Source organism: Myodes glareolus, chromosome 15 (genome assembly GCF_982192425.1).
Source record: "Myodes glareolus chromosome 15, mMyoGla1.1, whole genome shotgun sequence".
Lineage (NCBI taxonomy): Eukaryota > Metazoa > Chordata > Mammalia > Rodentia > Cricetidae > Myodes > Myodes glareolus.
Genome location: NC_142040.1, coordinates 60,440,681 through 60,454,558, shown reverse-complemented (window position 1 = coordinate 60,454,558; position 13,878 = coordinate 60,440,681). Strand labels below are relative to the sequence as shown.

Below are 13,878 nucleotides of genomic sequence, written 5' to 3'. Positions count from 1 at the left end.
ATCCAAATGTGTACTTTCTTGCACTAGTAAGATATGGGAACCACTTACTGGGTTTCAGCCCACCCCATGCCCCCAAAATTGCAAATCTCACACATTATCATGCCATGCTAAGTGCTAGTTTAATTCATCAATCATATTTAATTCAACAGATATGCTTGGTTGGAAAAGTCACCTCAGCTCCCTAGCATCCCTTTATCCAGAGTTTGGAATATGTGTATGGGGGCTCGATCTCAGCCCCTGGCATCCATTTTAGAATGTCGGATGTAAAGTCCCATTTTAAGCTCCCTCCCCTGGGAGTTACCTCAGTCCAGACTCCAAACAGTCTGAGAAAGCCCACCAAACAGTAATCCCTCCCCAGGAAGGGTCAAAACCTCTCTCATAGGTTATTTAAATTGCTTCACAGATAACGAACACGTGTTCTCCCTTTTTCCCCCTCCGTCTTTTCCCAGAGGGCTGCCTGGGTGTGGTGACATCCATTAAACCTGGGCTTCTTCTAATTCGGTCTGATTTGGTTTGATTTGGATTATTGCACTGCTGGAGAGGCTTACCGGGCAGAAGAAAAACTTAAAATATTCAAAAGTTCTTTAAGCAGAAGTACTAACTAAAAGAGATACTACTATAGTACTCTCTCTACCAATCAACGAACATAAGCCACAAGTCTCTATACTTTTGATGCTGGCATTTCTATAACTTGATAAGAAATGGTTATATAAGGCAGATTTCCTGGATAGATCAATATATCTAAAATTATTCTGAATATGATGTACTGATGGTCCTAGAAATTCTTTTTAAAATATGCTGTATTTATATTAATCTTAGTTAATTTTCTGTTGTTGTGGAGAAACACCATGGCCAAGGCAGTTTATAAAAGAAAGAGTTCATTTGGGGCTTGCTTAGTGTTTTGGAGAAATTACCATCATGGCAGGGAGCATGTTAGGCAGGTAAGAATGGCACTGGAGCCAGAGCTGAGAACTATCTAACCAACAGGCAGGAAGTAAAGAGATGTAAAACTGTAAATTGTGTAGGCTTTGGAAATCTCGAAGCTCACCACAAGTGACTCACCTCCTCAAACAAGGTCACACCACATACTCCATTCAAGCTGCAATATTACTGAAAGATTTTAATGTGTTTCTTGATTGTTAAAACAGAAATGTTAAGACACATATGCAACATCAAAACCATATGACTATTATTCTCTCAGACTTTTGCGGAATAAAGATATTAAAGATACTACTCCAAATATTCCATAATATATGCAATGACATTTTCGCTGCATTTATTTTATGTTTGAAAATTAATAGGACATATTCTTACATCCTTTATGTAGCAACTTAATGCAATTTTTCAAGGTATTTTTTTGTTTACTATTGAAGTCTGACTATAAAATGTCACCTATCTGCTCATATTTTAGAATCTTGGTGCATATGAGCTGAGAATTTGTGTCTTAGTTAGAGGAAGCAGATCACAGGGTTTGTCAACTGAAAAGTTGTGTACAGTCTTAGTTCTCACCTCCTCTTCTTTCCTCTTCTCTTCTGTTCCTCCCCCATCCCCTTCCTCCCCTCCCATTTCCTTCACCTTCTCTTCTCTCCTCTCCTCCCCCTTCCCTTCCATTCCTCATCTTCCCCTTCACTTCTCTCTTTTTTCTTTCTTCTACTATATTTTTGCCTCACTTCTCCCTTAATGGCTGCAGTGAGCTAATATAAGCAAGTAAGCTTATCCCCCAACACACACTATGTCATAATGGTTTAGCCTCATAACAACCTAGAACAAGCTAGGCTAGATAATAAGAGAATGAAATCAAGCACAAATCTTTTCTCTTTTTTTACCCTTGGGCATTTATCAAAATACATTTTAAAGACACAAACATATTCTAAATATGCCAAATACATTAAATAGAAGATGCACAGTAAGAATCCTTACAAAAATTTAGGAAATCTCTGTCCCTAGTCTTTTTCCTGTGGTTTCTTTAATTGGACAAAAATAAAAAAGTCATTATTTACTCTAAAATAAGTTTAATGAATTTCTGGGATATAAAACCAAATGTTTTTCTTGCTTATAAAAGAATTTATTTAGTTTATATAATTTATGTCACCTTATAACACCTTTAGTGATATAATATACATACAATCTTTGCATATTTCTATCAAGAAACTATAAAGCTATTTTGTAATGAATGTTGAAGAAAAAAAAACATAGTGGACCTGTCAGCATCAAAATTCTTATTTTTAGAGCAGAAAAGATTCATCTATTTTTAAAATTTTTATACAAATTAATGTCATGCTGAAGTGTTTGTGTGCTATTCTTGTGCAATTTGGAGCAATTACAAAATTCTTAAATTGTTCAGAGAATAGTTAGTTCTCAGAAATTTAGAGATGGTTGCTCTCCATAACTATTTTACCGTAGTAACTAAGAAATAAAGGAGATCAGTGCAAATATTTGCAGAGAAAGTATTTAGTAACCGCAGCAGAAGTGTGTCGCTGCTTCTCCTCCCATCACTGTCTGTGCTGTTCTAGGGACTTCACCCAGCTCCCATCTTTTAAAAGTCATCTGTATCTATTTTACCATCATTTACCCAGCCATTTAAATGGACCAGGATACCCCGAGCTCTACCCTCTTCTCAACTCTGAGGAAAGACATGCCTCCAGAGATGGATTTAAAGGCACTACAGGATATTTTTACTATACAAATTTTAAAAAGTTTCTGGAATATTGGTATGTCATGACTAGAATAAGTTCATTATCTCAAAGAATTCATGGCACTAATTTTTACGATTTGTAATTCTAGGGAAAGCCTACATAAAATATGAGCTTTGTTGTGGATTATATCTCCAGCAAATTGTTTAATAGGATAAGGGCTAATACTAAAGAAATCACACCACATGGCATGGTTTTGGAAAAAGCGGCTTATCTCTATCGTGGAACTTGGGGCTTAAAATTCATTTAACATCATGATAATTTACTGAAGAATTCACTGCTTATTGAGAAAAATAAACAAAAAGTCTCATGAAAGTCATCAAAAACTGTCTTCATTTCACAGAGCCCAGAGCATCCTTGGGCACACGGCGAGTATCAGCATATGCTTTAGAAAGCAGTTACACCAAGTCTTACTAAAAAGGCATGGTCTGATACACTTCCTTATGATGCCGTTGTATACCTTCCTGGGCCTGCAACAACCTAGAAGATAGATTGAGATGACAGTTTCTATACAATTTAGAATTGTGATACCTTTCCAGATATATCTTGTTGTTTTCTCTTTAACTTCAAAAAATTTGTTTTCTTGGAAACAAATTAGATGCCCCTAATCTGAAGAATGGATAAAGAAAATGTGGAACCTTTATACATTAGAGTATTGCAAGGCAGGAAAAACAAAAACAATGATATCTTGAAATTTGCATGCAAATGGGTGAAACCAGAAAAAAAAAATCCTGAGTAAGGTATCCCATACCCAGAAAAATCATAAGTGGATATTAGATGTGAAGTAATGAATAACCAACCTATAGTCCACCAACCCAAAGAAGCTAGGTAACAGAGAGAAACCTAAGAGAGACATGCATGGATCCCCCTTTGAAAGGGGAATTAGGCAAGAGCTCCGGAGAAAATTGGGAATGCATAGGGGGAGGGAGGGTAAAAATAGAGAGAGAGGGGAGAAGGAAAGGGAGGAGGAGAACATGACGGAAGGGGAATGTTGAGATGGGAACAGTACAGAGAACAAGGAAAGAGATATCTTGATTTAGGAAGCCATTATGCGGCTAGCAAGCAACCTGGCACTAGGGAAATTCTCAGGAATCCACAAGAATGACCCCAGTTAAGACCCTAAGCAATAGTCGAGAGGGTGTCTGAACTGGCCTTGTCCTAGAATCAGATTAATGACTCCCTTAATTGTCATCTTAGACTCTTCATCCAGCAACTGCTGGAAACAGACGCAGAGATCCGCAGCTAAGCACTGGGTTGAGCTTCTGGAGACCAATACTACCAGCGCCAATGAACCCCGAATGAATCCACGGAGCTGGTTTCCAAAGCAAAATACGTGAGGGTCTGAACCACACTCTCCCACACACACGGACACAGTGGGTGAGTAGAGAGTGAAGACCCAAGCCCGGGGAAAGGAGAGCTTTTAAAAAGGAATGGTCACAAGTAGGGTGTTAACATGTTTTGCGGTTTTGGGATTGGGTGAAGGGGGTATAGAGTACTATTGGTCAGACTTTGGGCGGGAACTGTTAACAAAGAGCTGTAAATTGCTAGCAGGATATCTGCTAGGACTAGGATGTCTGCAGGAAATATTCGGACCTCGTTAAATTGTATGGCCCTGCTCCTAAGCTCCTTAATTGGCTATTTTTAGAGTATCCACTGAGATTCCTTTATAGCAGTCCATTCCTGGAACTGAGGTTGCCCCTCCCCACCTCTACCACCTCCCCTCCACCACTCCCATGATTATACGGCTTAGGATGAAGCCCCTTCAGTAAATCTGAGTCTGTAAAGTCAGGTCCTCACAGTACAAGAGAGGGAGGAACGATAATACGAACAAAGCCGTCATGACCATAATGAGGAGACTTACAGAAAAAGTTGACCGGAGTTACTGAGAGCTCACTGACTCTGGACTGCTAGTAGGGGAACCTGCCTAGGACCAAAGTAAGTCCACTGAATGTAGGCGATAGTTGTGTGTCTTGGGCAGTCTGTGGGACCAATGGCAGTGGGACCAGGATTTATCTTTAGTGCTTAATCTGGGTGCTATGGAACCCATTCGAATTGTCGGAATACTTCGCTCAACCTAGTTATAGGTTGGATGATCTCCAGTCTGCCTGTTGAGTCTCTGAGCGTTGAATAGGAGGCTGGAGTGGCGGGGAATGCGGGGGTATTGGGAGGAGGAAAGGGAGTGGAAACTCAGATTGGTATGTAAAATGAGAATATTGTTTTAAAATAAATAATAATAAAAAATAATTTGTTCTTGAGTCATTGATGTAGTCAACCCATGAGCAAAGAGTGTACGTTCAGTTTCAAGCATATATGTAATTTAAGTTGTATCTTTCCAAAAAGCAATTTAAATAACATAAAAGAAAAATCTTTTGTTTTCAAATGATAGTTTAGTGTATTTCAGCATGATGTTTAAAGGCAATAGTAAAGGATAATTTACTTGTTTGAGTCAAATTTTAATTTTTAAAATCCTTTAAGATCTCTTCTGCCTGTGCACACAAAGGAGTCCTCCATAGGAACCCCAATGTCACAAAATGCTCAGACTGACATCTCAGAAAAAAAAATTCCCTTTGTGTCTCTGCCACCTGCCTTTGTGTCTTGTTAGCCACTTTACCCTTCTACCATCTGGCTCTCTACCTAAGTGACCTGTAATTAAGAACGTCAGAGAAAATACACTCTCAGCTATGATTGGACTTCTTGGCATTCAAAATCAACATTCTGCCCCTTGTTGGTATTAGTCACCAATTCCCTGGACACAGAAACATGAAGAAAATTGTCATGTGCACAGAATAACCTTACCTACTCAGAGTCGGCTAATTTCACATTTTATTTTTCAAAAGTCACAGATAAATGACAGCCAAACAGCTGCTTCACTAAGAACGAAGAAAACAGGTTCTATCAAATGATTAATCTGGAATGGATACTTTGGTTATTAAAATTGCCTGCAAGGAATGTGATATAATTTGGAGTTTACTCCACATGATTTTCCTGTCCTTTGAAACCACTTTTTATTTTCAGAAAAAGAAAAAAGGGCAACAATCTCTTATTGGTATACTTTTAATACACTGTGAATGCGCAGGTCATAAAATTCTATTTTAAAAGCTGCCTAATTTGAAAAACTTGCCTAAAAAGATCAATTATACATTGTGAACAATATTGTAAAATTACATGAACTTTATTTTAATATTAAATTCCAAGTGCCAGATGTTCCACGAAGATAAATCCTGTAAGAGGAAGGACTTTTCTCACTTTATTTTTAATGATTTCAAAATTTATTCAACTCACAGATTTGTTAAAAACACTGCAGATATCTTCCTGAATTTTCATATTTTCTGCTTCTTGAGACAACATGTTGCCATTTGGAATGTATTTAAGGCAAATTATGCTATATCTTTTCGAAGTGTAAAGGCAAAGCTCACTAAAAGGGAAGTAGGGGAAAAAACTCTAAATTAAATAATTTTAATAAACTTTTGCTTTCAAAAAGTGTTATTACATGCTAGGTACCTGCTTAGATATCATCAAACTCACAGGACACTGGGACTGGATCCCTCCCTTATCATCAATAACCTATAAAACCAAGACTCGAATCCTTAGGACTCTAATCACTAATCAGATAAAAGGACTTGAGTCCTATCTCAACCTGTTTCCAGGAGTCCTAAACTTTATGACATTGTTACCTAGCAGGAGGTTTTATGACAAATAACAAGGCCATAAAGTTGTCTTCTCCTAGAAGAGTCATTTTAAGTGGACCTGTCAATCACCTGGACAAAGTCCTTGAGAACACAGATTCCTCTAGAGACTTTAGAAATAACATAAAGCCAGACTATTCTCTGAATTCTTTTGATGAAGATCATAAGACCCAGGGAGCATAGGGGAGTACAGAGTTAGACCCATGACACAAAGATGTCATTTCCTAAAGCAGAGGGTGTACTATTTTTGTTGGACTACCATCTGAAAGATGGCAAATACTTCCACCTACATGAGGGTTCCTTAGAGCCTCCTTTGTCCCCAACTCTGTCCTTGAGGACCTGCATAGAGAGGAAATTGGCTACTTCTCAAGTGTCCTAATCCACTCTTGGATAGCTATCTTTGTGCGAATAATCTTACTGGGCACTAAGTCAAAATCGTTTGCAGCTCCCATTACAAGGCAACGGATTTAAGAGCTACGCAGCAAGACCACTCAAACTCAGCTTTCTTCTCTCTCAATTTCCACCCAAATGTGAAGACGAATGCTCCTCTCAGTGCTAGCCTTTTTAAACTCTTCCCACAACTCCTGAAATGACAAGATTTTAATCCATTTAACATCCTGGTGCTACCCTCAGACGTTTTTTAGGGGCGAGTTTCTGTGTAGCTTTGGAGCCAGTGCTGAAAACTACTTCTTCTAGACCAAACTGGCGTTGAAATCACAGAGATCCGTCTGCCTATCTCTGCCTCCTGAGTACTGGGATTTAAAGGCATTCACCAGCACTGTCCAGCTACTCTCAGACATTTCTTATAACACATTGGTAATTATTTTTAAAATGAATAGATACTTACTACTATAAAACATTATTGGTGATTATATAAGTGAAGGTAAAAGAATCTCTGATGGATAAGACATTTGTGGTATGGGCAGACTGTAACAGCAGTTCTGTGTCATTCCTTAGTATTTCTGTTTTTCTTTAGTGCTATACTAGGATGATAATCATATTGACCAGCAAGTGTCCCCTGCCCATATGGTTAAAATAAAAAAAAGGTGACATATATTTAAGAGGAACAAAACATTATGTACTTCATTTGTTCAATTGTGAATGATAGTTTCTAGAAAACGTTTTACCTTATTCTGAAGCTTCTGCAAGGTTGATTAACTGATTAGAATTTCAGCAACTGTGGTAAGGTTGGAATATTGCACGTTCAAAGCCTCTGTAGTTTCTAGGGCTCTCTTTTTGTTTGTTTTTGTTTTTGTTTTTGTTTTTTTTTTTTTTTTGTTTTTTGAGACAGGGTTTCTCTGTAGCTTTGGAGCCTGTCTTGGAACTAGCTCTTGTAGACCAGGCTGGCCTCGAATTCACAGAGATCTGCCTGCCTTGCCTCCTGAGTGCTGGGATTAAAACTGTGTGCCACCACCACCCGGCTCTAGGGCTATCTGTAGCCTCTAAAGATAGCCATTGTTTTCTCACCCCTCTAGTTGTCATAGCATCCTTCTAAGAATTAAACCCATTTGGGATGAATTAACTCAAGAGACCACCAGGTTCCACTACCAAAAGGCTAAGGATAGCATCTGAGGCCTACAGCAGAAAATTCCCACTTAGATTTAATACTTCTGTGTCAACACTACCTACTTGTAAAGTTAGCTATGTCTTATATATGTGTGTATAAATATGCATCAATACATGTAATATACATATTATACATATATATGTACATAGTATGTATATAAACAGCGATACACAAAGTACACCATATAAATGTAAAATCGGTTATGTGAGGAAGTCTCTGAAATCTGCACACCGACATAATAGCACATCAACTTATCCTAGAATAACAAAAATGAACAGAATAAATACAATTTATAAACATACATTCTCCTTTCCTTATTAATTTCATTCTTTCTCACTCATATTGCTTAAATCAGTTGAGCATAAATGAAAAGAGCAAGTCTGACTTTCAAAGGCCACCTGGTACTGCTGGCATGGATTTGAAGCGAATGGCTAATCTTCAAGGACAGTCCTAATTTTGCTGAGAACTTGACTGGTATTTTATCGCGACAGTCCAAGTTGCCTTGCCAAAATCAGGGGCCATTCTTTGAATGCCCAAATCTCTTATTTCAGAGCAGTGTAAAATAAAGAAAAATGTGTAGGATAGAAAGAAAATGCCATTTTTCCTGTCAGTGTTGAATGATATTTAACAATTAGTTCATACAATTATCTTGAAACAATGGACAAATATACTGTAACATCATTGTAAAACATTATACATAATGGATACAATATAGCTCACTGGGAAATTCTGGCATTGTGACAATTTGGGTTTCTTTGTTATCAGTTATTTTTCTTCAACTGAGCAAGGTCTGCGAAGCAAAGCTTCATCATTTTACAGTGAGATATTGCACTTTGCCAATTATAAAGTGGTATATTCAATTTTAATTATAATGGTAGTTAGATTCTGGTTTTCAATTCTTCTGACTTTTAGAAGCATATTTATAAGTGCTCAAATGAAGCAAACACATTGAACCTTTTACTGACAATTTAATGAAATAAATTGTTCAAACGGATAGCATTTGGAATTAAGAAGCAATCAGTCTAGTGAATTATGTTAGACTGTTGTGCAGTCCGCTTGCAATTTTACTTCTCTCAAGAGCTGATATGAGTTGCCAAAACAGATGGGTAAGACCAAGTTATATCTCGGGAGCAGTATATATGAATATACATAGTTTTGCATTGAATATCCATGTGCATATCTACATATGTAAGCTTATTTCAGTGTTGATAACAGTAAATATGTGCATTTCCATGTATGCATTCTTCTAGATTTATGAAAACTGGAGATGTAAGATATAATGTATATACAATATCTGTATATTCAGAAAGAGTTAATTCATGGCCATTTTTACCATCTCAAATATCCCATAAAAGCCTTAGGTGAATTCTCATTTCTTAAATGAATACAGTATAAATTAAAACAATAAAAATAAATCTGAATAAATTTCTTCATCTTGAAAATTATTTAGAAATTAGTAAGATAGGTTAAATCAATATGAATAGTAGGCTCACAAAACATAAAGTCAAAGTATGTGTTTTGGGGGAAAATATATGTATATAGTTGAGATTTCTTTTACAAAAATGCTTGAGGGAAAAGTGATTCAAAGCAAAAGTATTTTCACAGGTAAACAATGAAAGAGTTTATTAAACTTTGAACTCTGAAAAAGTTGCATAACTTTTCCCAGTGGATCACCCTTCACCTGAATAAATACATAAACTTGGTACTGTTTCAGTGTGATTTAGCTGCTCAATATGTTCTTCTTGATCTTGAAGAATTTTGTATTCCATAGTATTTGGGATGCTCAACATGTAATTATGGTACCAATGATGATATATCAAACAGAACATAAAACATATACAATTAAAATTAAAAGGGAGTAAAAGTATACTATTTTCACTAACTTTAATTTGTTAAATCTAAGGTATGTAAGAGTAATTAAAAATACACCCAGGAGCTTCAGATGCTCCTCTTCTACTCTTCAAAGCATGCCTCCACCTTTTTCCATTCCATTATTGCCTAGGATGTAGCAATCTAACTTTTGGATCATTATTTCCCTGATCTGCCATACCCAGTTTACTCAGCATTTCAAAATGTTGTATTACAAATCCACTCTTTGCAAGAAAACTCACTCACTCTACATCAACCACAGTCAGAAATTATTTTCTGTCTTCAAGACTGGTCCATGTCTATGCTCTGATTGATCTTCTCTTTGTAGAAATCAAATTCTATTACTTATTATTAATCTCACTCTTGCATTCTTCCTTCTCATTTCTTTTGTACGTTCTTTTGCATAATCACCAACCTTCAATTTATTATTTATGTTACAATCCATGCCTGCACCTAAATGTAAGAAGTAAATTTGTCCAAATGAAATGAATTAACACAATAATCCTAAGAGGAAATACTCTAAGCAATACTCAAGAGCATTTTTCAAAATCGTTTTTTTTTTCATAGCCATTTGTCTCTTACAGTTTTATTGTTGTAAAAGTGAACACAATTTATGATTGGAGATTCCCTTCTGTATGTTATGAATTTGATTTACTACTATTGGTCAATAAAGACGCTGCTTTGGCCTATGACAGACCATAATATAGATGGGTGGGGAAAAGTAAACTGAATGTAGGGAGAAAGAAGACAGATGCCATGCAGCTGCCCAAGAGGCAAGATGCAAGGTATGGATGGAAATAGAAAACGCTTTACTGAGTGAGGTAAGCCAGACCCAAAAAGAGGAACACGGTATGTATTCACTCATAAGTGGATTCTAACCATAATTAAAGGTCTTTGAGCCTATTATTCGTGATCCTAGAGAAGCTAAATAAGAAGATGAACCTGATGAAGATTATTTAGCTATTCACCAGGAGGTAGGAAATAGACAAGAGTCCCAGGTAACCTCGGGTGCATGGGGGGGTGGGAGGGTCGATGGAGGGGGAGAGGGCTAGAGAGAAGGGAGTAGGGGAGGAACGGGGAAAGCTTGGTGGCCGGGGATGGGGGGGGGGAGGTAGGTAGGATGAATATGGGATCAGGGAACAATATATTTCAACTAAGGGAGCCATTTTAGGGTTTACAGGAGACTTGATTATATATGGGATCCCAGGTCCAAGGAGAAATCCCCCAGATTGCTCTCTGGACAGAGGAGAGGGTGCCTGAATCGGCCGTGGCCCATGACCATACTGAGGTATATTTTGCTTATCACCATAGATCCTTCGTCTGGCGAAGGACGGCTATGCAGTCGGAGGCCCACATTGGAGCAACAGATTGAGCCCCCCGAGGTCCGGAGGGGGAGCGGAAGGAGGAGGAACATGAAAGACGAAATCAGTACTGCGAGGGATGCTATCACCCACTGATACAAGGGAACGGATCTGATGAGAATTTACCAGGGCCAGTCGGACTGGGACTGAACGAGGACGTGATCTAGCCAGATTCTCGGAATTTGGCCGGATTCTCGGACTGTGGCTGGCCTGGGGTCTTTCTGAAAAGTCATTGACTATGACACTGGGACCTGTTTCCTCTGCATATGCTGGATTTTGGGGATCCAGTCTGTTTGGAAGCTCGCCTTCCTGGACCTGGAGGGAGGGGGAGGGAGCTGGAGCTTCCCACAGGGCAGGAAACCCTGACTGCCCTGGGGGATGGAGGGGAAGGAGGGGGGGAGTGGGGGGAGTGGGAGGGTGTTGGGAGGGGGGGCGGAAATGGAAACTTTTATAATTTAATAAAATTTACTAAAAAAAAAATAAATAAAATAAAAAAAAGAAATCATGAGCCTTGTGGTAAAATATAAAATAATAGAAATGAGTTAATTTAAGATGTAAAAGCTACCTAGGAATATGCCTGACCTGTTGGCCAAATAATATTGTAATTAATACACTTTTGTATGATGCTCAAGTCTGGTTGCCCGGGAAGCAAAAGCACAGTCTTCATTCACAAAATTACTGCAATTCTTTCTGAAAGGTTTTTGTATTGCAGGGGGGCCCAGAGGGTGAGTCTTATGAAATATTTGAGCTAACTGCTTCTCCACCACTTCTCTCCATATTCCTGCTGTCTCTTCCCTTCATTCTACCTCTTCCTTTCAAATACAAAGATGCGCTCACATCTTTCACACATAAACACAAATGTACATGCATCTATCATACATAAACAGAAATGCACATGAATCTTTCATACACAAATGCAAAGGCACACACATCTTTCATACACTAACACAAACACATATGAACAAACACAATGTTACACTTTCAAAACAGCCTTCCTGGTGATAGAACGACTTGATAACTTGATAGATAAAAGTAATTTCTTCTATAATTTCAGAAGCTGATCTCATATATATGTATATGAAATTCAATGAAGTCAATCTTAAAACTGAATTTTTGTCTAGTATAAATAGAATGATTTTTATTTTTAATATTTAAATGATTGAAAAGTTTTATGTATAATTATGGTGTACATGATGTCTACCTCACTCCTTCACCTTATTTTCATTATTCCTATAATCCCCTTCCTTTAAAATTCATAAGCTAGTGACTTCTGCATATGACATCATGACAGCGAAGCTACACCAACTAAAAAACTAGCAACATGGCCACCTCAACAACACTTGTACATTGACAGTACCTTTTGAAATGCCATAGTGGATGGGGGATTTTCTCCCAAAGACCTACCCCTGATAGAAAAGCTACAGGCAATTACAAGCTACAGAGAAAGGAAGAGTTAGTGGATGTTGAGAATGAAAGGTTTGTTCTCTATATGAGAAACCAGTCTTAACCACTGGGCCATTTCTCCAGCATTCAGATTCATGAAATTATTTTTAGAGATAAATTCTCTCACTGAACTAGGCACTCTGATGGGTTAGACTGCCTGTCCAGAGTTCAGGGATCTAGTAATCTCACCCCTCCCTGTACTAGGCTACAAATGTGCAGGGCCACTTCAAGAATAATTTTACATGTTTGTTGGGGATCCAAACTCAGGTCTTTATACTTATGCTGCAGGTACTTTACCAATTGAACCTCACTCTTGTTTTATGTATTCAAATGCAGTCTTGCTTCTTTGAGACCAGAGTAACATTTTATCTCCCATTTTAAAGCATTCCCCATGTTTAACAAATTAAACCAAGAGTACACTGTCACAGTATAGATATAAAGTGTCCCTGGTTCTCACTCAGTCTCCCATCAGGCTGATGTGCTGAATGAAGCTTTGGTCTCTATCTCTTGCTGAGAAGCCGTGAAGATGTTCACAGGTGGAACGTAGTTGAAATAAGCCATGCTGACCTGGGCTATTCTTGGTCTCTCCTGGTTAAGCAATTCATAGCTGCTCTTGGACTCCTGGAATCTTTTTTACCCTATCCTATCTCTAAGATCAGAATCTGAACATTCCATTGGCTACTGCCTGATTTATGACATCATTCACTCTACAAACCTATTAGCACCTGGTAGAACCATGGTGTTTCCATGGAGCTACCTATAAACAAATCATCAGTCACCTGTGACATGTGACCAGTAACCAGGGAGTGCTGCCTGATAATGGACACACAAGCCAGTTAGACCAGCAGATCAGACCATGAATGACTGTTACTCTTCCCCTGACCATGTCAGGTAAGGAAAGAAACTTTAAATTTTTGTTTATCAAGTGAATAGTTGTTGATTGTGTGTCCTCAGCCACCCTTGGGAACCTGGACATGCATGTCACATAATAGATAGGAACCTCTGGGCTTGAATATCACTCTTTTTTTCATTTTTAGGAAAACTATATTGTAAACCCATCCAATACACAGTCTTCTTAGAACACTATAACTAGGCAGAAATTGTTTAGTGACAAATAGCATTTAGTGAACAAGATGAGGTAAATGCACTATCACTGATAGAACAGCAGAGGCACATTAATGTGTACATTGAGTAGAATTTATGCAATATGCAACTCTGCTATCTAGTTACCATAGGAAGGTTGAACAGGTCATTACTCG

General features: G+C 38.0%; 1 long non-coding RNA gene across 1 annotated transcript in view; it reads left to right on the top strand.

Annotated features, from left to right (window-relative positions):
* Nucleotides 1-13,404: 13,404 nt before the first annotated feature.
* Nucleotides 13,405-13,878, top strand: part of LOC146891551 (uncharacterized) — a 73,899-nt gene continuing 73,425 nt past the window's right edge. Inside the window, exon 1 of the long non-coding RNA XR_014996998.2 lies at nucleotides 13,405-13,510. This is a non-coding gene — a long non-coding RNA (uncharacterized LOC146891551). The remainder of the gene's footprint in view (nucleotides 13,511-13,878) is intronic.